General features: G+C 35.9%; 1 non-coding gene across 1 annotated transcript; it reads right to left on the reverse strand.

Annotated features, from left to right (window-relative positions):
- Nucleotides 1–19,872: 19,872 nt before the first annotated feature.
- Nucleotides 19,873–19,978, reverse strand: LOC128294697 (small nucleolar RNA R71). Its single transcript, XR_008285004.1, has one exon. It is a non-coding gene; the product is annotated as a small nucleolar RNA R71 (small nucleolar RNA).
- Nucleotides 19,979–24,074: the final 4,096 nt, after the last annotated feature.

Consider the following 24,074-nt stretch of genomic DNA (forward strand, 5'->3'; position numbering starts at 1 on the left):
TCATTAATTGGATTGGTAAGTGAATTTGGGTTTTTGCTAACTTTTGGTTTTGGAATTTTGGTGCAATCTTATTATTGGCTAATTAATGGTTGTAATCAATAGATTCTGGGGTGTAGGAGAAGGCAGTGAGGTAGGGGTTGTCATTTCAATGGTTTAGTTTGATCGTGTGGACGTTTTCTGCAGTGGTAAGTTTTTGGGCATCAATCGATTTAGTTTTGCTAACTTTATTCTGATTTTATGTGCTGGTGCTCTCAAGAGTGTTTTTTCATCGAAAACGTATCAGGTGTGTACCCGAAACGCAAAAAAATAAGCTTCAGCAAAAGCCAAAAAAACCCTATTGTCGACGTCACATAGACGTGTAGTCACCGGTGTGGTTGGCCATGTGCAAGACACGACCGTGCAATCGACGAAGGCATGGCTATGCACAAGACACGGTCGTTTGGTGGCTGGAGTGTGGCTGTGTGGGCCACACAAGTTAGGCCAAGTTAGGCGTGTGGGCCCACACAAGCATGTCACACGGGCGTGTAGATTTTGGACCAGGCCGTGTGGGCCACACGGGCAAGGGACAATCTGGGAGTGTGGGCCACATGGGCAAAGGCCAATCTGGGCTTGTGGGCTACATGAGCGTGTAGGCCCACACGGGTAAATCACACAGGCGTGTGGGCCCATAATTATAAAATTTTCCCTAGGGTCCCACGGGTCACTCTGATCGACTGTGGGCTTACTGTAAGGTCGATAAAAGCTAGTGAAACCCTGATTTGCTTGCTATGATATTTTGATAGACTGATCTTAGTTTTGTACTAAATGTATGCCTGACTATACTGATGTATGTATATCCGTTATTTGTAAAAAGCATGTTGAGCATGTTTGATTTGTTATATCTGTATCTAAATTTTTGTATCTGTAATTGGAGTGGGATATGTATATGCGGAGGAAGTATTCTGTTCAGTGTTAATTACTTTTATTTTGGCAGCTTGGCTGCATATTATTTGATATGTGTCTTATTGGCATAATGTGGTGTGTAGGGATGAGTGGGTGTTTTTAACCCCACATGGTGTGATGGGATGATCAGAGTTGGTGTGTAGAGGATTGGGGTAGGATTTTGCATATCTGAATCTGAAACTGAATCTGTATTTGTATTTGACTAAGCATATGATTCTATATGTTTGCATGCTTAATTCTGTTGGGTTACACACTGAGTTTACGTAAACTCACATCTTTTTGTGTATTTTGTTAGGTAATCCATAAACTTAGGTAGATCGGTGCAAGAGACTCAGCGGTGACCACTCGAACGTAAATTGATAAAACATAATTATTTATGGGTTATTCATGAATTTGGTTATATTTTTAGAGATTGTAAATTCTAGGACTTTCTGGACTTTTTGGGTTTTATAACTACTAGTTTTGGTTTTATATGTTGTTAAACTGCATGCTTAAACAAAATATTTTCCTCTAAAAATGACAATTTATACGCAAACAAAGGATTTTCTAAAACACGATTGCGTTTTCAAATTATAACTATTTTATGGCTTCCGTTGTAATAAGTTTTGGCAAATGGTCTAATTTAACGATATTTTCTATTAAAAATGTGAATGTTCTGACAAGACACCTCTTTTTTCAAAACTCCTACCTTGTGACACTTCCAGATTAGGCCATAACGTCTAGGCTGGGTGTGAGGTGTTATAATGGGTGTTACATAATTGAATCAATTAAAGATTATTAGAACTCAATTGTGCATATTTGAGAAATATATGTATTTTTATAAATGTATGAATTGAATATATATATGTTAGGGTACTATGGTTGTTATTAAGTTGAATAAATGTATATATATGTGAAGAATAAATGTGAATTTGAAATATTTCGTTGGCATTGAAATATGAAATAGAAACCCTATTAACTATTTGGACAGAGTCAGATATAGTTGGCATGTCATAGGATAGGAAGAGTTTAGGGTTACTTCGACAATGAGTTCATGAGGCACTGGTTGCCAATTTGCTTCGGTTAACCGATGAGACATTAGGTGCAATTATTTCCTTTAGATTTATCCGATGAGGCATTGGATGTGTAACTAATATGTTGGTTTGATCTATGTATCTGTCCAATTCTGAGTTTGTTAATGGGGAAAACAAATGTTAACTTTAGAATTAATGACTTTGAATCAGTAATGCTATTTAAATAGCAAAGGTATGAAATGAAATGAAATGTGAAATGGAAATCAAAATAGTGAATGGTATTGATTTTATATGAAATGAATGGAACCATAGTTGATATGATCATTATGTAGATATATGAAAGTAGATTTGTAATGCCATATGATAAATGAAATAAAATTTCCATGTAGTAGCCTGAGAAAAATGTATATTGAGAAATTATGTTTATATGAATTTGCACATTCAAATTATTTCTAACATAGCATCATTTAGTTTCCATTTGAGAATTTGTGTGATTTATAATCTATTCAAATGTTCGGATTGTAGAAATATCACTGAGTTACTCAGTGTATGATTTTGTTTTCCGTGCGCAAGTTAGGTACTATTCGGTTCACTTGTCAACTCAGCATATAGTGGCAATCCTAAACTCAAGTGTTAGTAATGCTCTTATTTTTGTTTGGTATGTACCTAGGAAGTCTTTTAAGTTTTAAAGCTCATTTTGTAATTTAACGGTTAGTTTGTGTTTTGGTTGACAATTTATAAAACTATGTGTTTATATATGTGAGTGTGAAAGTAATGGTAGTAGCCTTGTTGATGATGACATGTTTGGTTAAATGATTTCCATGTTTAATGTCTAAATAGATGAGATAACACTATGGTATAGATATATGATCCTTGAAGGTGAATATGTTATTTAGTGAGAATTGAATTGGCATTTTATATGTTCTACTAGTTTTCTTTGGTATAAGGAAAATGGTTTAGGTGTATCGATTACTTATTAGTTTAATTGTATATACATATGTAATTAGTTAATTTTGAATTGTGGTACATTGTTTAGAGATCTAGGTTGGTTGATTTTAATGGTGTTTTTGAATTAAGTTATGCATTTATAAATGTATCTAAGATTACCATTTGAGTTTATATAAATTTGGGCATGAAATGAACCTTTTGAATATAGTTTTTACCATTCCTAAACCCAGGTATTGATATTTTTGGCATTGATATCGATATTATTTTTTATGTACAGTTTTAATATAAACAGAATGCTAAAATGATATCGATTCTGTCACAAATAAAAAATTGGGACTATTAGTTTTGAGGGTATTTTAGGTATTTTAGCTCTAGTGTGCTTGGAAATTTCATAACATAGTAAACTAAAAATGTCTACATCTATGGCTTTTAGAAAATCAAATCAATTTTTGAAAATGATGTTCTAAAGATCTTTAATTTTGCATTAAGGACTGTTTTGTGAAAAAGGATTAAAGTCAGGAGTATTTAAAAGGTAAATAACACAAAGGTTCAACCTAATATTTCCCTCCACCTACAGGTTATCTACAATAGTTTTCTTCCATGCTATTGTGTTGCTGTCGCTTTGCATTCCCAAGCCCTGGTCATCAAATTTTGATTCTCAAACTTCATTCCTTTGATTTCTTTCATTCTCATAACATTAAACCTCTATAGAATTCTTTAAAAACTAAAAAAAAACCCACTAATTTCATCATCTCTCGAACTTGTGGGTTTTCTGAATTTTCAACCAAACATCCAATTTTCTCTCGTTTAATGTAATGATTCACTTCCATTAGTTTTTAACATTATCTAGCCTTTAAAATTGAGTTTTTAACCATTAAATGAAGAGTTTTAAATAGATGCTAAAAATTTGGTCATTAATGGTGGATTCTGAGATTTTGAATAAAAATAAGGTTTCAAAGTGTTTTTCAATTAGTTTTGATGTGATTAGAAGGTTTCTAAACATTCTTTAAAGTTTCGTTACAAAATTCCAATGTTTTACTGAATTTTTGTAAAAATTGTCATTTTAGAACCACAAATCTGTGTAGTTTTGAGTATTTTGAAGGTTGAAGATTGTTGTTAGATGTTTAATTAGTCAATTAGAATCAATTTCATGTATTAAGATCGAATGGGTGTTGAGATTTTTATGTTTCAACCAAGTTTGTCGAAATTTCAGTTTATGAGAATTTAGCTTAGGCTTCTATTTTTAGTTTATTTTGGTGAGTCCTTGGTTGAATGATAATTGTGTGTATTGTGTAAATTATTGTGGTGAAGCTTCGGAGTCATTAAGACCTTCTATGAGTAAAGCGAAAGGCAATAAAAAACTGGTTTAAGCTTTCAGCGACAAGGCGTAAGCAGGAATGGTGAGTGTTTCGAATTGCTGCTTGTAGACACAATTCATAATGTTAGTTGGGAACTTATGAGTAACCTAAACCCCTACTCTAAGTTTCAATTGTAAGCTTTCTTATACCCCTTTCTTAAATTGTGAAATATGTGATTGTGTGTTGTGAAATGAGAAATATGATGTGATAAGTGACATGTGAAATATGTTTGTGATGGTTATTTTGAAAGTTTTAGTTGTAGGCATGTTTTACATGCCAAATGATAGAGGTAATGTTGTGTATATAATGTGATTTTGCAGTGAAAAAATGGAGGAAACGATAAGTAAAATGTGTGTTTAATTGCGGATATTTTGCCCTTGTGATCTTTGAGACAATTAGATATGTTGGCATGCCATAGGATTGTGAGTACTCACCTATATGTGTTTTTTTGGAGTGTTAAGGCCCAAGATAGATTTGGAGAGATAAGGGAATGTGAGCTAAGCTCCATTCATTGAGATATGTTGGTGTGTTGGAGAGTGATAGCTACATGCTATGCTTTAGGGATATGTTTGACTTAATGAGTGATTTGGTGTGTTGGAGATTCATGTATCCAATGTGTGGTTATAGAGCCCACTTTTATGTTTCATAGCCTCAAGTTTCAAACTACCGTTAAATATGATTTATAAAAGTGATATTATGATATGTGATGTATGCATGAACAAAGTCAATAAATAACCTAATTCTGTTGATTAGTAATAACTGAATATGACAATATGTTCTCTTGATACAGTATGTTTGTTGTTGAGCTTTGATTGTGTAACATCCTGATTTTCGGGTTTATTCGCGATTTTCAATATTTTGTAAAGATTTTTAAAATTTTGTATTTGGATGTGGAATTAGTATTTTGAGTAGGTAAATGGGCTTATAGAAGGCCCATGAGTTGGCCAAAACCCAGTTGAATTTTTGGAATTTTAGACTTAGGAGTTAGGGGTTCTGGCCAAGTGGCCTTAAGTGGAGTGATGGGTAAATTGCATCATAAAAAGAGCCTTGGTTAAGTGGCAAGGGTGACGCCACTAGGCTCCTAGAAAAGTGGCGTGGAGCTTTGGGAAGGCAAGGATCGATTCCTGTGTTGGCAAATAGATGCATTTATTTTTAAGTGCAAGAGGGTAAGTGTTGGAGTTGGTGGATTACGCTAGAGGAGAGTTGGATCAGTTTAAATGCTTGGATTAAGGAGGGATAAGGAGAGATTTAAGGGATTTGGATGAGGCTAGGAGTTGGTCAATTATGGGAATTGAAGAGGGAAAAATCGGCGGGGGCTATGATGTTAGTATTTCGGCACTTAGGGTATTGAGTGGTGCCGTTTTCTTCGCTTTAACACCTTAGGGTTGTTTTTCCTCTCTTTTCCTCTCTAGTCAAACTACCACCTCCCTATTCTTCTTCTTCTATATTTCTTCTTCAAAACTATTCATCATACCTGCTATTCATCAATACTTTTGCTGAATCCATAAAAGCCGAAATCCTGTGATCACTGCTTGTGCCGATTTCTTCAAAGCCAGGTTCTCCTATGTTCTTTTGTTTTTATTAATTTACAATTATCTTTTCTTAATCCTAGATTCCTGACCGCAATTCTACTTCAAGGTTATAGCCCCACATTATCATCTTCTTCATCACACAAAAGCCGAAAAACCATAGATTTTGGGGCTTATAGTCGAAACTTCAAGACTTTGGGGAATCGAGTTCTACCGTCGTTTGATAGATAAATCAAGTGGGAGTAAGGGGTAAGTATGTATCATCTCAGATCTGTTCTTATTTTGCAAAGTTAAGAAAAGCCGAAGTCCCTAAAATTAGAGAAGCTGTCGATTTGGGCATGTGGCTCTAAGGGTTTTTAACGGTTGTTTTCTTTCGTTGGTTAGTGCCTTCTTAAGTGTTGGATTGAAAGCGTGAATCATTGGAGCAATCGGATTCGGAGTTAGCTGTCGATTTTGGCAAAAAGGTAAGGCTTCAAAGGCTTTTAGGGACATGGTTCGATCATGAGAAAGTAAGTTTTGGAAGTTAGTGATTATAGTTTGTAAATAAGCACTGTGCTAATCAATTGTAGGATATCGAAAGAGATCTCGAAGAGGTACTCGTCATAAACAGTGTGTACGAACACCCTTTCTTAGTTCAATTAAAAAGTCGAAATGCCAAATTCCGGCATTTCATGGTCATGTGAGTATGCGAATGCTCTCAAGTCATAGTGTAATTGTTAGATCTGGCACCGCAAGGTGGTAAGCAAGTTCGTGTGACGTTTTAGCGTATTTCGGAAAAAGGGCCTCGATGGGCCAAAACTAGGCCCAATGGGCTTACGGCCCAATATGGGCAAGAGGTGGGCAAAGTAGCCTGTCAGTTAGATGGGAGAATCAAATTGCATAAGATTGTTAAGAATTACTGGAATAACGTGTATAGTTGCGTAAGTACGAAATTACCCTAAAAAGTATAATTACCGAAATACCCCTAGGGTTTAAATTGGCTAAACTGCATGATTGATTAATACTGTATTTTACATGATATGCATTTATTAATATCTGTTGCATGGGATTAGGGTATTGATGGAGGAAGTACTGAATGTGGTTCATCCACGTACTGGAGGCTTTGCCTCAACTGACTGATAATTGAGCAGCGTTGCTGCAACTGTGGAGTGTAGGGCTGGGTGGGTTGAGATATTCCCCACATGGAGTGTAGGGTGGTGCACGGGCGATGTAGCGGTTGGTGGGTTGAGTAGCCTCCCAGTTGGGCTTGCATTCATTCTTGATATTGTTACATATGTTCTTGGCGGGCCTATGGACCATCTTGTTTTGTTAAAAGGGCTAAGGCCTTGCTATCAGATTCAAAAGGGCTTGACCTCTCGTGTCTTGTTATCTGAATAGGGCTTAGGCCCAATGGGCTCGAGCTGATTTGGGCTTAGGATGGGTTTCAGATACATCGAGTTTTCCCAAACTCACCCCTTCCTCTTTCATCCTTGCAGGTGAGCCCTAGAATTGGTGGACTTGGAGCTGGGCGGGATTCAGAGTGGCCATGAAGATTGATTGCCGATTTTAAATAATTTTAGCATTTATTTTGGATTATTTTTATTATGCTTAAAGTTGTAATAAGGCCGCTCTTTTTAATTACTTTTATTTTGGGGATTATTAAACTGGCTAGCACTAGGGTTCGTTTTATAAAAAAACTACTCGTTTTTATAAAAGATCACGATGACGCGCAAAGTTTCCGCAAAGTAATGTTTTTCTAAGAAAATAAATATTTTAAACAAACGTTTTCAAACTTAATCATTTTCTTAAGACGGGCATAACCAAACGGTTTTCTCAAAATTATACGAGATGATAAAGTGTGGTAATGGATGTGTGCATGTCTAGGATTGGATCCGGGAAGAGCTTGGTACTTAAGCAGTCCGACGGACTCACCTCCTCTTTTTCCTGGTTTCCTACCTGGTGCATAGCTTCCATTCACTCTAGCCTACTTTTAAAAGTGTCTTTTACAACACCAACTCAGCTTTTACAAACTAAGTAATACGGAATGTTTTGAACGCATAAATGTGGCGCATCAGATCCGGTCATAACGTCCAAGCCGGGTTTGGGGTGTTACAGATTGTTTTCGGTTAACGTATAAATGCATGTCTATTTGGTGGTTACTCTAAACAATGACTGAGCTTGTTTAAACTCACCTACTCCTTTTAAAACCTTTGTAGACTGTTAGAGTTGTGGTGTGAGCAGTGCGAAAGATTTCCAAGAGAGTGATCCAAGTAGACTTAGCATTTGAGTTACTGATTTATATGTTATTATTTTGAACTATGAGAATAAGGTAATGTGGTAAACTTGTGATAAACTTGTGATATAGTTTTTTTCTTAAGAACTCATTTAACTACAAATATGGACGTTTCATTTGAGGATTGTTAAGGTTTTATGAACTTCCTGATATGATATGTGCTTAATTGTGTTAATTGCCCTGTTTTGGTTTGGTTTTTGTTGTTTAGTACAGAGGTATCGATAATCGGGTATAAGTATCGATACTTCTGAGCTGATTCGAATGAGTAAGAAAATTGTAGCTCATTTTGGTATCAATACCAATTCTCGAGTATCGATACTCGAGGTAAAAACACAGATACTTTTTTAGATGTACCGATAATATCTTGGGTTTTAAATTTTGACGAGAAACATAATGCTGAATTGGTACCGATTATCAAACCGATGTCGATACCATCTAGGAGAATTTTCAATACCATTGAATGAGTATAGATGCCTACATGATTTGTTTTGAATTTTTATTATGTGGCCTTAAAGTATGCTTCTCACTTGTGTTATGATCTTTTAATGTATGTTTATTTAATTTTAATCTCTTTTACGTTAAATTAGATTTAAAACCTTGGTAACTATTTGGTTATGATGAAAATCACATGACAACGAAATGTATTATACTTTGTTGTTGATGAGGCGGTGGTGTAGCGTCCTGTTACTTGGCCTCGGCGATCGGGCCGGGTATAGGATGTTACAATTGGTGGTCTCAGAGCTTAGATTATCTAACACTTAGACCTAAGTTATTAATGTGTGGACTACGATTGCCAACCCGTGCATCCAAACTTCTCTGAATGCTTGAATTGTTTGAGATATCCTTGTTTAAATTGCATGAATTTATTTGAAATTGGGGTAGGATAGGGAACAAATTGCCTAATTCTAAAGTTTTCTTGCAGGAACGTGACTTAGATCATTTCCTCGCCACTCACACCCCTGTTTATTTGTTTGTGTATGTTAGATTATTAGATTTTATATGCCTCATAGACGAGTGAATATGAATGCTCAAGAAGATGGTACATCATCTGCACCTCCTATGCCACGAGTGGATCGAATATACATGAGGAGGGTGTTGGCCCTCTAATGGAAGCTATGATTGGAGCATTTCAGATGATTGTTGGTGCTTACCTTGCTCCTACACTTAACAAACCTACGCTTGTTAACCAAGGGTTATAGTTTGAACGTCTGTGGGCGTTGGGCGGTAAAGAGTTTTCTCGAGTGAAAGAGACCGATCCGACTGTAGTTGAGTACTGGTTGAAGGGAGTTGAAAGGTTCCTCAATCAGATGCCCTGTTCTGATGAGGAGAAGTTGGGTTGTACTATGTCCCTACCTGATGGTGAGGCTCATCGATGGTGGAATGTTGTCAAGAGAGGTACTATCGCTGATTGTTTGACTTGGGGATATTTTATGAAGGTTTTTAAGAGGAAGTTTATCCATGGCTGATTATGAACCGGATGCTCTTGAGACATTTTTTTAGAGGAACCATTGTAAGAGATTTCATTTTTGGCTTAATCGTGATACTTGGGTTTATTTGGCAACTTAGAATATGAAATTGCTTGATGAGTTAGTTGAGAAAACCAAAGGAGTTGAGGAGACTTTCGCTAAGCCACCTCATTTTGTGCTAACTAAATCAGGTAAGAGGACTTTCGATGGTGCTTCTGGTCAACTGCCCAAAAGAATGTGAGATAATCAAAGTTCTAGTAGAGGTGCAAGATATGGGTTTCGATCGAGTTAGTCTAAGCAGCAGAATAGTATTGTGTTTAGTATTGGTAGTTCAATGGGCAGTTTTGGTTGGCCGCTTTTTGCACATTATGAGCATAGGCATCCTGGTGAGTGCTGCAAGTTGATAAGTGGATGTTTTAAGTATGGCTCAAAGGAGTATATGTTGAAGGATTGTCTAAACAGAGTTGAGGTTTCACAGGCTTAGAGTTCTGTGCCTGCTAGAAGTCATAGTCGTGGTAGAGGTAATGGGAGACCAGTTGGGCAACGAGTTGTTGCTCATACTGTTGCTACTCAGGTTAAGTCTAGAGGTCTAGCTCGATTTTATGCTTTTAGAGAGTCAGAGGATCAGGATTCGACTGATGTTATCGTAGGTACTTTCACTTTGTAATCTGTTCCATTATTCTCTTTATTTGATTCTGGTCTTACACATTCGTATATCTTGAGTGAATTGGCATGTAAGTTAGGGATTCCTATAGAGACTATTTGTTTGGGTATGACTCTTATTAGCTCTTTCGGTGATAGTGTTGTGGTAAATCCTATGTAACAAAGGTGTCCCCTTATGATTCAAAGGCATGTTTTCTTTATGGATCTGATGGAATTTCCTTTCTATGGTTTTGATGTGATTTTTGGAATGAACTGGTAAATTAAACATAAAATTAGGGTAGATTTTGAAAGGAAATGAACTACTATAAGGAATAGTGATGGGTTGGAAATTGTTGTTGTTGCTGAAAGACTGAAATTTATGTATAGTGTGGTTTCGGCTGTACAGGCTGAGAAGATGACGGGGAAAGGTTGTAAAGCTTACTTAACTTTTTTTATGAACTCAGTTAACAAGGAGTTGAGAGTTTAGGACATCGACACAGTTAAGGATTTTCCTAACGTGTTTCCTTAAGACTTGTTTGGTTTGCCACTGGTGTCTATTACGCCCTATCGTATGGCACCAAAAGAGCTTAAGGAGTTAAAGATTCAGTTACAAGAGTTTCTTGATAGAGGGCCCATTTTACTATGTGTATCTCTGTAGGGTGCATCGGTTTTGTTTTTGAAGAAGAATGATGGTATGTTATGGTTATGTATTGACTTAGGTAGTTGAATAAGTTTATTATCAAGAATAAGTATACTTTGCCTCGAATTGATGACTTATTTTATCAATTTAGAGGAGCGAAAGTGTTTTTGACTATTGGTTTAAGATTTGGGTATTATCAATTGAACGTGAATGAGTCTGACATATTGACAACGACTTTTAGGATTCAATATAGACCTTATAAGTTTTTGGTCATGCCATTTGGTTTAACTAATGCCCCTATCGCGTTCATGGATTTGATGAACTGTGTGATTCGTTCGTACTTGGATCAATTTTTGATTGTTTTCATAGATGATAAATTGGTGTATTTTCATTTTAAGGAGGATCACGATGCGCATTTGAGAATTGTTTTACAGATCTTGAGAGATAAACAATTGTATGCAAGGTTGACAAAGTACGAATTTTGGTTGAAAGAGGTGACGTTCTTAGGTTATGTTGTTTCGGTAGATGGAATCCATGTGGATCCAAAGAAAATTGAGGTAATCTTAGAGTGGAACGGAGTTTCTTGGGTTTAGCTAGTTACTGTCGTAGGATTATTGAAGGGTATTCTCTCATTGTTGCTCGCTTAACAAAATTGCTTTAGAAAAATGTGGTGTTTGAGTGGACTGATAGGGGATAGAAAATTTTTGAACAGCTTAAGGAAATTTTAACTAAGGCACCTATGTTAATTCAACCAGAGCCTTGAAAAGATTTTTTGGTTTACAGTGATGCTTCGTATTCAGGTCTTGGTGTTATGTTAATGTAATGGGTAAAGGTTGTGGCTTATGCCTCGAGACAATTAAAGACAAATAAGCGTAATTATCTAACTCATGACTTGGAGTTAGCTACTATGGTATTTGCGCTTAAGATTTGACACCATCACTTGTATGGTAAGAAGTGTGTTATTTATATAGATCATAAGAGTCTTAAGTACCTCCTCACCCAAAAGGAGTTGAATTTAAGGAAAAGGTTTTGGATTGAACTTTTGAAGTATTATGATTGTGTGATAGAGTATCATCCTGGCAAGGTGAATGTTATTGCTGACGCTTTAAGTAAGAAGTCGATGACGAAATTGAGAGCTATGTTTGCGCGCTTGAGTTTAGGTAGTGATGGTGGGTTTTTAGTTGAACTTCAAGTGAAGCCAACTTTTTAGCAACAGATTAAAGAGAAAGAGTCATTAGATGGGGAGTAGTTATTAAGAATTCAATAGGTTGAGTAAGGTGTTAACGGGGATTTTGATGTTGACAATGATGGTATCTTGAAATTTTGAGGTAGATTGTGTGTGTTGCATGATGTAGATTTAAGGCAAACAATTCTTACCGAGTCGTATAATAGCCCTTACACTATGCATCCCGATAGTGGTAAAATATATCATGATCTTCAAGAGATTTATTAGTGGCCTAGACTGAAACGTGATGTTACGAATTTCGTGATTCAATTTTTAGTTTGTCAAAAGGTAAAGCCAAAACATCAGTATCCTTTAGGTTTATTGCAATCAATTGCGATTCTTGAATGGAAGTAAGAAAGGATTACTATAGACTTTGTTCCGGGTTTGCCTTTGACTTTGACAAAAAAAGATTTAGCATGGGTAATAGTTGATCAGTTTTTGAAGAGTGTGCATTTCTTGGCAATGCGTACCAATTATTCTTTGCAGAAGTTGGTATAGTTGTATATTTATGAAATTTTATGTTTTTACGGTGTTCCAGTTTTTATTATTTCAGATAGGAATCCAAATTTTACTTCTACGTTTTGAAAAAGTTTGTAAGAAGCTTTAGGGTCGAAACCTCGTTTCAGTACAGCTTATCATCCTCAGACAGATGGTCAACCAGATAGGGAAATTCAAGTTCTAGAGGATATGTTGTAAAGCTTTGCGATTAAGTTTAGTGGTAGTTGGGAAAGGAATTTGCCCTTAGTAGAGTTTGCCTACAACAAAAATTTTCAAGCGAGTATTCGTATGGCACCGTTTGATGTGTTGTATGGTAGGAAGTGTAAAATTGCTTTATGTTGGAATGAATTGGATGAGAAGAGGGTCGTTGGACTGAATTTGGTTTGAGAGACTGAAGAGAAAGTGAAGTTGATTTGTTAAAGGGTGAAAGCAAAATCTGATAGGCAGAAATCTTATATAGATTTGAAATATTAATGTAACATCCCGAATTAGGGTCTAGTCAGAACAGTGGTTCCGAGACCACAAATCTAAAGTAGAAATAATTATTTTATGATTATTTGATGATCCATGATATTTTTATGTATTATGTGATATGACGTAGCTTTAGCTACGTATGTGGCACTTATGTGTGAGCTTTCTGTGTATCCAATAGTACTCTGAGTGTTCAATAGGTAAATTATCAAGTAACTTTACAGAAAACCCAAGGGGTAAGTCAATGAGAAGAATGAGCAAGAGATTATGTTATGAGTTGATACAAGTATGTATATTGAACTCATGAGAAATGCCTTGTTATGTGATGAACTTATGACAAGGGTGTTTATGTGATAAGTAAGTTTAAATGATTTGATGAAATACAAATTATGTTAATTATGTTAAATGTATGTTAAATACTTGTTTAGATAGCATGTTATTTGCATATGGACTTACTAAGCTTTAATGCTTACCCCTTTTCCTTTCCATCTTTTATAGTGTCGCCAAGCTAGCTCGGGGATCGAAAGACGTCGAAGACTCGATCACACTATCAATTGGACATTAGGGTATAGTTAGTCTCAACATTTTAAGTATGGCATGTATAGGGGACTTGGTCATTTTGTTATGTGTCATATTGATTAGCCAATTGAGTTGGCTCATGATGGTATTATGATTCATTTTGTATAAGTCCATGAGATGTGTCTTATATTTGCTTCTCGGGTTGTAACCCTAATTAATTATGCATGCATGCAACGTGTTTATGCTTTGTGATCTAGTTGGTGGTTGCTTGATGGTATTGGATGTGATAAATGGCACATATGCTTAATGAATGAATTGGGACTAATAGGTATGACCATGTTCATGGTAAAATTGAGTAGGTTGAATGTAGGTTTATAAGGATGAATAAATATGAAATTGATGTGGAATGCCATATGAAAGCATGATGGTTTGAGCATGTGATATGTTGACATTACCAAGTCATGGATTAATCATGATTATGAGTATTTGGCTGACTAAATATGCTATGTTGCATGCCATAAAAAATGTATAAGTGAGTGAGCTTTTAAGGGTGGCAAGTGGCTTGGAAAATAGCCTCAAAGTTGTCTACACGGGTAGACACACGGGCATTTTTCTAAGCCGTGTGTGACACACGGTCTATCCTATGGGCATGTGATCCGACCATGTGTTCCTTGCACCCTAATTAGGCAAAACAGAATGCCCAGTAGTAAACACATGAACAGAGACACGACCGTGTATCTCAGCCGTGTGAAGGACACGACCTCAGTACATGGGCATGTGACTTGGCCTAAGCATACAGCCTAATATTTGGAATTTAATTCGCAACACAGCCTAAGAACATGAGCGTATGACTTGGCTATGTGACCCTAATTTTGTTGATGACGTCATAAACAAAGAGTTACACGGGCGTGTGTGACCACACAGCCTACCCACACAGCGTGTGACCCTGTTTCATAAAAAAATTTTAAGTTTTCCCAAAGTTTTCTAAAGTTTTCGGTTTAGTCCCGAACTACCCTCGATGTATGTTTTGGGCCTCGTAAGCCCATATAAAGGACAATTTGCATATGTATAAATGAATTTAATTTGAACAAAATTTTATGGCTCAATTTTGTATGTTTACTTGTGTTTAAGTCCGGTAATGCCTTGTATCCTGTCCCTGCGTCAAACACGGGTAAGGGGTGTTACAGTTAAGATATCGAGTTTCAAGTTGGCGATAAGGTGTTCTTAAAATTTTTTCCTTGGAAAAAGGTTTTGAGGTTTGGTAGAAAGGGTAAGTTGAGTCCAAGATATGTTGGACCTTATAAAGGTGTTGAAATGATTAATTCAGTAGCTTATCAACTCAAGTTGACGCCAGAAATTGAGCAAATTCATGATGTTTTCCATGTATCTATGTTACGGAAGTATCATTCAGATCCGTCGCATATTATGCCAGTGGAAGAGATTGAAGTTCAGACTGATCTCACTTATGAGGAAGATCCAATTAAGATTCTGGCTCGCGAAAAGAAGGTTTTGTAATGCAACCATAAGACAGAAGAGGCTACTTGGGAAGCCGAAGATGCGATAAAACTACAATATCCTTATTTGTTTAGCTCAAGTAAATTTCAAGGAAGAAATTATTTTTTGAGGGAGAAAGTTCTCACACCTCGAAATTGTGCCGAATAGTTTTGGGGTTTTTTAGGGATTTTAGATCTAGTGTGCTCGAAAATTTGATAGCATGGTGAACTGAAAATGTCTTCGTCTATGACTTATAAAAAATCAAATCAAATTTTGAAAATGATATACTAAAGATCTTTAATTTTGCATTAAATGCTATTTTGAAAAGAGGGTTAAAGTAAAAAAAAAGGTTAAATTTAGAAGTACTAAAAGGGTAAATAACCCAAAACATCAGTTTCATATATTAAGATCGAGTGGGTGTTGAGATTTTTATATTTCGACTAGGTTTGTCAAAATTTCAGTTTCATGAGAATTTAGCTTAGACTTGTGTTTTTAGTTGATTTTGGTAAGTCCTTGGTTGAATGATAATTGTGTGTATTGCATGAATTATTGTGGTGAAGCTCGGAGTGAGTAGGACCTTCTACGAGTAAAATGAAAGGCAAGGAAAAGTTAGTTTAAGCTTTCGACAACAAGGCGAAAGCATGAACAGTGAGTGTTTGGAAACGTTGTTTGTAGACATGGTTCATAGTGTTAATTTGGAACCTAGGAGTAGTCTAAACCCCTACTCTAAGTTCCGATTGTAAGCTTTCTTATACCCCTTTCCTAAATTGTAAAATATGTGATTGTGTGTTGTGAAATGAGAAATATGATGTTATAAGTGACATGTGAAATATGCTTGCGGTAATGATTATGAAAGTGTTAGTTGTAGGCATGTTTTACATACCGAATGATAGTGGTAATGTTGTGCTTATAATGTGATTGTGCAGTGAAAAAATGTAGGAAATGCTAAGTAAAATGTGTATTTTATTGTAGATATTTTGGCCTTGTGATTTTTGAGACTATTGGATATAGTTGGCATGCGATAGGATTGTGAGTACTTACCTATATGTTGTATTTTTATTAAGGCCTGAGACAGATTTGGAGAGGTAAAGGAATATGAGCTAAGCTCCATTTACCAAGATATGTTGGTGTGTTGGAGAGTGATAGCTATATGCTACACTTTAGGGAGATGTTCTAATTTATGAGCCATTTGGTGTGTTGGTGATTCTTGTATCCGATATGTGGTGATAGAGCCCACTTTTATGTTTCATAGCCTCAAGTGCCAATTATCGTTAAATATTTATAAATGTGATATTATGATATGTGATGTATGCATGAAATAAGTGGATAAATAAGTTAAATGTATTGATTAGTAATAATTGAATATGACAATATATTTTTTGGATAAAATGTGTTTGCTGTTGAGCTTTGATCATTTTTGGTTAATGTATGAATGCATGTCTATTTGGTGGTTACTCTAAACATTTTGTTTAAGTTCACACACTCCTTTTCAAACTTTTGTAGAATGTTAGCGTTGCGATGTGAGCGGTGTGTAAAATTTCCAAGGGAGTGATCCAAGTAGACTTAACATCTGAATAGGTGATTTCTATGTTATTATTTTAAACTATGAGAATAAGGTAATGTGGTAGACTTGTGATAGATTATTGCTTTAATATTTTGAATGATTACGTGGTTTTATTATCTGCTAGAATCTATGGACATTTTTTTGTCAATTTGTTGGTTTATATAGTCTTCTCGTTGACAACTCATTAAACTACAAATATGGACGTTTCATTTGAGGATTGTTGAGGTTTTATGAACTTCCTAATTTTTATTGTTGAATACAAAGGTATCGATAATCGGGCATTAGTATCGATACTCCTAAGCTAAATCGAATGAGTAAGAAAATAGTAGTTCATTTTCGTTTGATATGAATTCTCGAGTATCAATACTCGGGGTAAAAACACAGATACCTTTTGAGATGTATCGATAATATCTTGGGTTTTAAATTTTGACGAGAAATAGAATGTTGAATTGGTATCGATTATTCGATCGGTATCAATACCATCTAAGAGAATTTTCAATACCATTGAACGAGTATCGATACCTATGTGATTTGTTTTGAATTTTTATTATATAGCCTTAAAGCATGCTTCTCGCTTGTGTGGTGATCGCTGAATGCATGTTTATTTAATTTTACTTCTTTTAAGTTAAATTAAATTTAAAACTCCAGTAACTATTTGATTATGATGGCAGTAGCATAATGGAAACACAAAAATTTACACACTTTTTCATACCATTTTTAACTTAAATTCATGCGAATTGGGTTAAATTCTTGTCGAAAAATAATTAATTTTTATAAAATAATTAAAGTGCACTTAAAATATGAACATGTTTAATTTTAGTTAATTTTATAATTATTTTTGATGAATTTTGGTTATTTTAAATGATTTTCACAACGGGCGAAAAATGACTTGGTAGACACTACTAGAAGCACAAAACCGAGAAGCAATTTAAAGTATCAAGGTGAATTAATTTTCAGCCTAAGACAGTCCAAAATTATATGTATTAATTCATAATATAATTAATTTTAATTTATATCCAAGTTAATTTGGGTTAATAAATTATTATTAATTAATTATGAAAAACTGGTCCAATTGAACCAAACCGAGTGAACCGAATCGGCCAAGAAGAGGACAGCCCAAAACTGTCCAAGTGCTGACCCAATTCAGCTCATTAGCTGATTATTAAGCTACAAAGAAGCCCTTGAAGACTTGTTCAAATTGCAACTCAGCCCCTCCACAATTGGGGGCTCTGAAGATTTGCCCCAATTCATATTTAGCAAAGTTGAAGCCATCAACTTTGCCACATAGATGGCCAGCCAAGGGGTGGCTCCTTGGCTGCTATTTTTAGTAAATTTATAGATGGCCAGCCAAGGGGTGGCTCCTTGGCTGCTATTTTTAGTAAATTTTAGCTGCCACATTCAGCTATAAAACCCCCCTTGGCTGATCATTCAAAACATCCCTCATTCATTCACATCTATTCTCTCATCTTTCACTTTCTCCTCTCATTTTCTCATTCCAAGCCCTTGCTCTCTTGCCGATTTCTTCTCTTGGAAAAGTGGTGTTCATCAGCCATTTTGGAGCAACATTGAAGTGTTCATAGCAGCCTTGATTGGCAAGGACAGCTGAGAACAAAGACGGAGCAAACTAGTCAAGCTACGGAGAAACACCAGATTTGATTCTTGTTCCCTATCTCTTTAATTTTTGTTGTTGTTATGATGAACATATCTATGAATATTTATGTTGTTGGAATGGTTAATTTAATCAGCTTAGCTTGAATTTAATTCGTGTTGTTTTGATTGCATTTCATCCACTTAAATTATTAAAATTGTGTTTATGCTGTTATTGGCCTCGGTAAAATGCTTGATTAAGTAAAATCATGCCTCAGTTATTCTTGCATTACAATTGTGAGGTAGCTAATGAATTAATTACTTAAACGGATTGAAATTATAATTAATTGACACAATACTTAATTAGTGCATGTTTATTCTTCTAAGGTAGCTGAAGGTTAAATTAGCAATGTATCTAGCAATACACTTGCCTTGCATAACTTGCAAGATTTTTGTGATTAAGCTGTTTCAAGGTAAGGATACCTTGTTACCTCACATAGTCTTTTATATGCTTATTAGATTTAATTAATCGTTTGAATTGACATAGGAATATGCAAGAGAATAGTTCAGTTTAATGAGTATGTATGTGCAATAACATGTTTGCTTATTAAAATCTGTTTAATGGTTTGAATTGACATAGGGATATGTTAAGAGATGAATGGATTTGAGCAAGTGAGTATCTTCATAAGTTAGCAAATTACCGAGTTGCCGTGAATTTATTAGTAACAGCATAAGCATGAGTTTCATAATTCTAAGTTAAAGAAATGTAATTAATCCAACACAATTATGTCATCTTGATTAAATCATATTTTGAAATCGTGCATTAGAAATTTTATTTTTATTTAGTTAAAAATCTTATTTTTCTTAATAACCTTTTTCAAAACAAAATATTTTTTTTCTCACCAAAGTGTTTAAAATAGCATTCATAAATAATTCTTTACACAGTCCCTGTGGGTACGATAACTCGACATTTACTTGTCACTTTATTACTTGTTGCGATTGTGTACACTTGTACATTTCCGTTGTTTGAAGTTTTTGACGCAGTTACCGGGGAGTTGTGTTTTAAAAATTCATTATTTGTGAATTTGTTAGTTTTGCATTTTGGTTTAATTTTCTGTTTAAACTTTAACTTAATTAATTTTTCTGTGATTATTTCAGGTGTTTATGAGTATTGACTGAATTATTGACCTACTCCCTGTAGACCCTAAGATAGAAAGAACTTTTCGACAGCAATGAAGACAAGTAAATCAAAGAAGGACCGAAGAGATGAACTTTGAAAATCCGATCCAAGGAAATAGAGCAAACCCTGCTCAAAATCCTATCCTTATTACTGATGATAGGGATAGAGCTTTACAATAGTATGCCGTGCCAGTGTTTCATGATCTTAATTCGGGTATTAGGAAACCCGAAATTGAGGCACAATAGTTCGAGCTGAAGCTAGTCATGTTCCAGATGCTTTAGACAATGGGCCAATTCAGTGGAATGCCTGCCGAAAATCCTCACCCACACTTACAACTATTTATAGATGTGAGCGATTCTTTCAAGTTAGCCGGAGTACCTGAAGATGCATTACGTTTGAAGCTGTTCACATATTCACTAAGGGACAGAGCTCGAGCCTACTCATTGCCACCAAAATCAATTTTTACAAGGCAAGAGTTAGCAGAAAAATTCCTTATGAAGTATTTCCCACCTAACAAGAATGCTAAGTTGAGGAACGAGATCACTACCTTCCAACAAATGGATCATGAGTCCTTGTATGAGGCATGGGAAAGGTTCAAGAGTTATTACGAAAGTGCCCTCATCACGGAATCCCACATTGCATCCGACTTGAGACATTTTATAATGGTCTCAATGCTCACACAAGGATGGTAGTGGACGCTTCTACTAATGGTGCTCTCCTTTCTAAGTCTTATAAAGAGGCTTATGAAATCATTGAGAGGATTACCGGCAACAACTATCAATGGCTAACCAATTGACCAGCGTCAGAAAGACGAGTTGCTGGAATACATGAAGTAGACGCTCTCACTTCACTCGCATCTCAAGTGTCCTCAATATCCTCAATGCTTAAAAATATTACTATTAATGGGTCTAACAGTTTTGCAGCACAGCCACTTAACCAATTTGAAAATATAGCCTGTGTCTATTGTGGGGAGGACATTTGTTTGAAGAATGTCCATCAAACCCAGAATCTATGTACTACATAGGTAACCAGAACCAAAATCTAAGAAGGCAAGGACTGTAATCCAATTTCTATAACCTATCATGGCGAATCCACCCGAACTTTTCTTGGAGTAACCAAGGGGTTGGAACAAGTAACACTTATGCCCAACCTAGACCAACCCAGTCGCCTAGTTTCCCCTAACAAGTTCAGAAACCAACCTAAGCTGAACCATCCAATGGCTTAGAAAATATGTTGAAGGCATACATGACCAAGAATGATGCATTAATCCAAAGCCAAACAGTTACATTGAAAAACTTGGAAAACCAAATGGGCCAACTTGCAACTAAACTCAGGAACCGACCACAAGGTGCTTTACCTAGTGTTACGAAGAATCTGAGGAATCCGGGGAAAGAACATTGCAAAGCATTGACATTGAGGAGTGAAAAGCCAATAAATCCCAACACTATCGAAGTTGCAAAGGAGCAAGCTGACGCTCAAGATTCAGAGAAAGTTCAACCGAGTGTTGAAATTCCAGTTTCATAAGAACTAGAATCTACAAAGTCCGACAAGGTAATTTCAGAACCAACTAATTTCGATCAAATAATATCTCCATTAGATATAGAATTGCCACAGAAGATGAATCAACCATTTCTAGTAAAGAAACCACCCCCACCCTACCCTTAAAGACTTCAAAAGTAGAAGCAGGAGATTCAATTCAAGAAGTTCCTAGACGTACTCAAGCAACTCCATATCAACATCTAGTTGGTTGAGGCACTTGAGCAAATGCCGAACTATGTCAAATTCATGAAGGATATCCTGTCCTAAAAAGAATACTTGGAGAATTTGAAACGGTAGCTCTGACGAAGGAATGCAGTGCATATCTTCAAGACCAATTACCCCCAAAGTTGAAGGATCCTGGATGTTTTACCATACCTTGCAACAAGGAAGCAACATATTGTGGTAAGACATTATGTGACTTAGGTACGAGTATTAACTTGATGCCTGTGTCAATATTTAGGAAATTGGGAATAGATGAAGTTAGACCTACTATGGTTACACTTCAATTAGCGGATCGATCCTTAGCACATCTAGAAGGAAAAATCAAGGATGTATTGGTACGTGTAGATAAATTTATCTTCCCTGCTGATTTCGTTATTCTAGACTTTGGAGCAGACAAAGAAGTGCCAATTATCTTATGAAGACCGTTCTTAGCAACCAGAATGACCCTTGTTGATGTACAGAAGGGCAAGCTTACTATACGTGTTCAGGATGATCAGGTAACATTTAACATTTTTAAGTCTATGCAATTTCCTGACACAATTGATGATTGTTCTACAGTATCTGATTTAGAGGATTTAATAGTGGAGAAGGAGCTCAACTTCGTTGAGGATCCATTGGAACAAATTTTGACAACAGATCCTCCAAATGATGAAGAGGGGGATGAATACTTAGCGTTGTTAGAAGCTAATAAAAAGGGATTTAATCCGCAATCTCATTTTGAATCTTTGGAATTAGAGAAAAGGGATTATGCCCAACCAAAAAGGTCAATTAAGGAGCCACCTAAATTAGAAATAAAGGTACCATCTTCACATTTAAAATATCTTTATTTAGGTAATGCTTCTACTTTGCCTGTGATTGTTTCAGCAGAATTAACTAGTAAGCAAGAAGAGAAACTCATCCTTATATTGGAACAATTCAACAAGGCTATCGGATGGACCATAGCCGATATTCGTGGGATTAGTCCATCTGTATGCATGCACAAGATTATCCTGGAAGATGGCAAAAAAGGGACGATTGATAGACAACAAAGACTGAACCCCATCATGAAGGATGTAGTCAAGAAAGAAATCATCATGTCGTTAGATGATGGTATAATCTACCCCATCTAAGATAGCTCATGGGTAAGGTTGGTCCAGTGCGTACCAAAAAAAGGAGGTATCATGGTCATTGAAAATGAGAATAATGAGTTGATACCGACTAGAACGATTATAGGATGGAGAATTTGCATCGATTACCAGAAGCTAAACAAGGCGACTGGGAAAGGTCACTTTTCTTTGTCATTTTTAGACCAGATGCTAGATAGACTAGCAGGGTGAGACTATTACTATTTTCTCAATGGATACTCGGGGTATAATCAGATTACAGTAGCACTGGAAGATCAATACAAGACAATATTCACCTGCCCGTACGGTATATTTTCATTTAGACGCATGCCATTTGTCTTATGTAATGCACCTGCTATATTTCAAAGATGTATAATGTCTATTTTTACTGACATGGTTGAGCAGTATTTGGAAGTTTTTATGGATGATTTTTTAGTATTTGGTGATACTTATGACGATTGCTTAGCCAATCTAGTGAAGGTATTAAGGTGATGCGAGGAAACAAACCTAGTACTCAACTGGGAAAAGTGTCATTTCATGGTACGAGAAGGGATTGTTCTAGGGGATCGAATAACGTGAAATGGGATCGATGTTGATAGAGTAAAGATAGAGGTTATTGAGAAACTCCCACCTCCAACATTTGTAAAGGGTGTTAGGAGCTTTTTGGGCCACACCAGTTTCTATCAAAGATTCATCAAGGACTTCTCCAAAATTGTTAAACCTTTATACAAATTATTAGAGAAGGACATGACGTTCAAATTTGATGAAGAGTGCTTAAGAGCTTTCAATGATTTGAAGAGTCGACTAGTTTCGGCACCCATAATAGTGAACATCGGACTGGGATTTGCCATTTGAATTGATGTGTGACGCAAGTGACTTCATGATAGGAGTTGTCATGGGTCAGCAAAGGAACAAAGTTTTTCATCCCATCTACTATGCAAGTCGAACTCTGACAGGAGCTCAACTAAATTATATAGTAACAGAGAAAGAGTTACTTACTATTGTGTTTGGTTTTAACAAGTTTCGATCTTATTTTGTAAGTACCAAGGTGACTGTATATACAGACCATTCGGTAATTAAGTATTTACTTGCCAAGAAAGACGCTAAGTCGAGACTGGTCCGATGGGTACTTCTACTTCAAGAGTTCGATCTAGAAATTCAAGATCGAAAGGGAGTGGAAAACCAAGTAGCAGACCACTTATCTGGATTGGAGCCACAATAAAAGAACTCTTCTCTTATACCAATTTGAGAGACATTTCCAGATGAACACATACTAAAGGTAAATCATGCCCATAATACCCCTTGGTTTGCTGATATTGCTAACTTTTTAGCTTGTGGTTTGATGCCGATTTATAAGACATATCATCAAAGGAAAAAGTTTCTTCACGATGTGAAGTACTATTTCTGGAAAGATCCATATTTGTTTAAAAAGTTTATAGATCAAATAATCAGGAGATGTATGGTAGAAGAAGAAGTAAAAAAGATTCTATACCATTGTTACTCAGCTCCGAGTGGGGGACACTTCGAAGGTACTCGTACTGCGGCCAAATTTTTGCAAGCTGGATTCTTTTGGCCAATACTATTCAAGGACGCATATGCTTACGTAAAGAGTTGTGATTGATGTCAAAGGGTCAGAAATACCACCAATAGAAATGAGATGCCTCGAACAAATATCATTAAGGTAGAATTGTTCGATGTATGGGCTATTGACTTTCTTGATCCTTTCCCTCCTCTTCGGGTCACAAGTACATATTAGTAGCTGTAGACTATGTGTCTAAGTAGGTTGAGGCATAGGCATATCTGACAAACGATGCTAAGGTTGTAATGAAGTTTTTGCAGAAACTTGTGTTCACAAGGTTTGG

The sequence above is a fragment of the Gossypium arboreum genome, chromosome 6 (assembly GCF_025698485.1).
Source record: "Gossypium arboreum isolate Shixiya-1 chromosome 6, ASM2569848v2, whole genome shotgun sequence".
In the NCBI taxonomy this organism is placed as follows: domain Eukaryota; kingdom Viridiplantae; phylum Streptophyta; class Magnoliopsida; order Malvales; family Malvaceae; genus Gossypium; species Gossypium arboreum.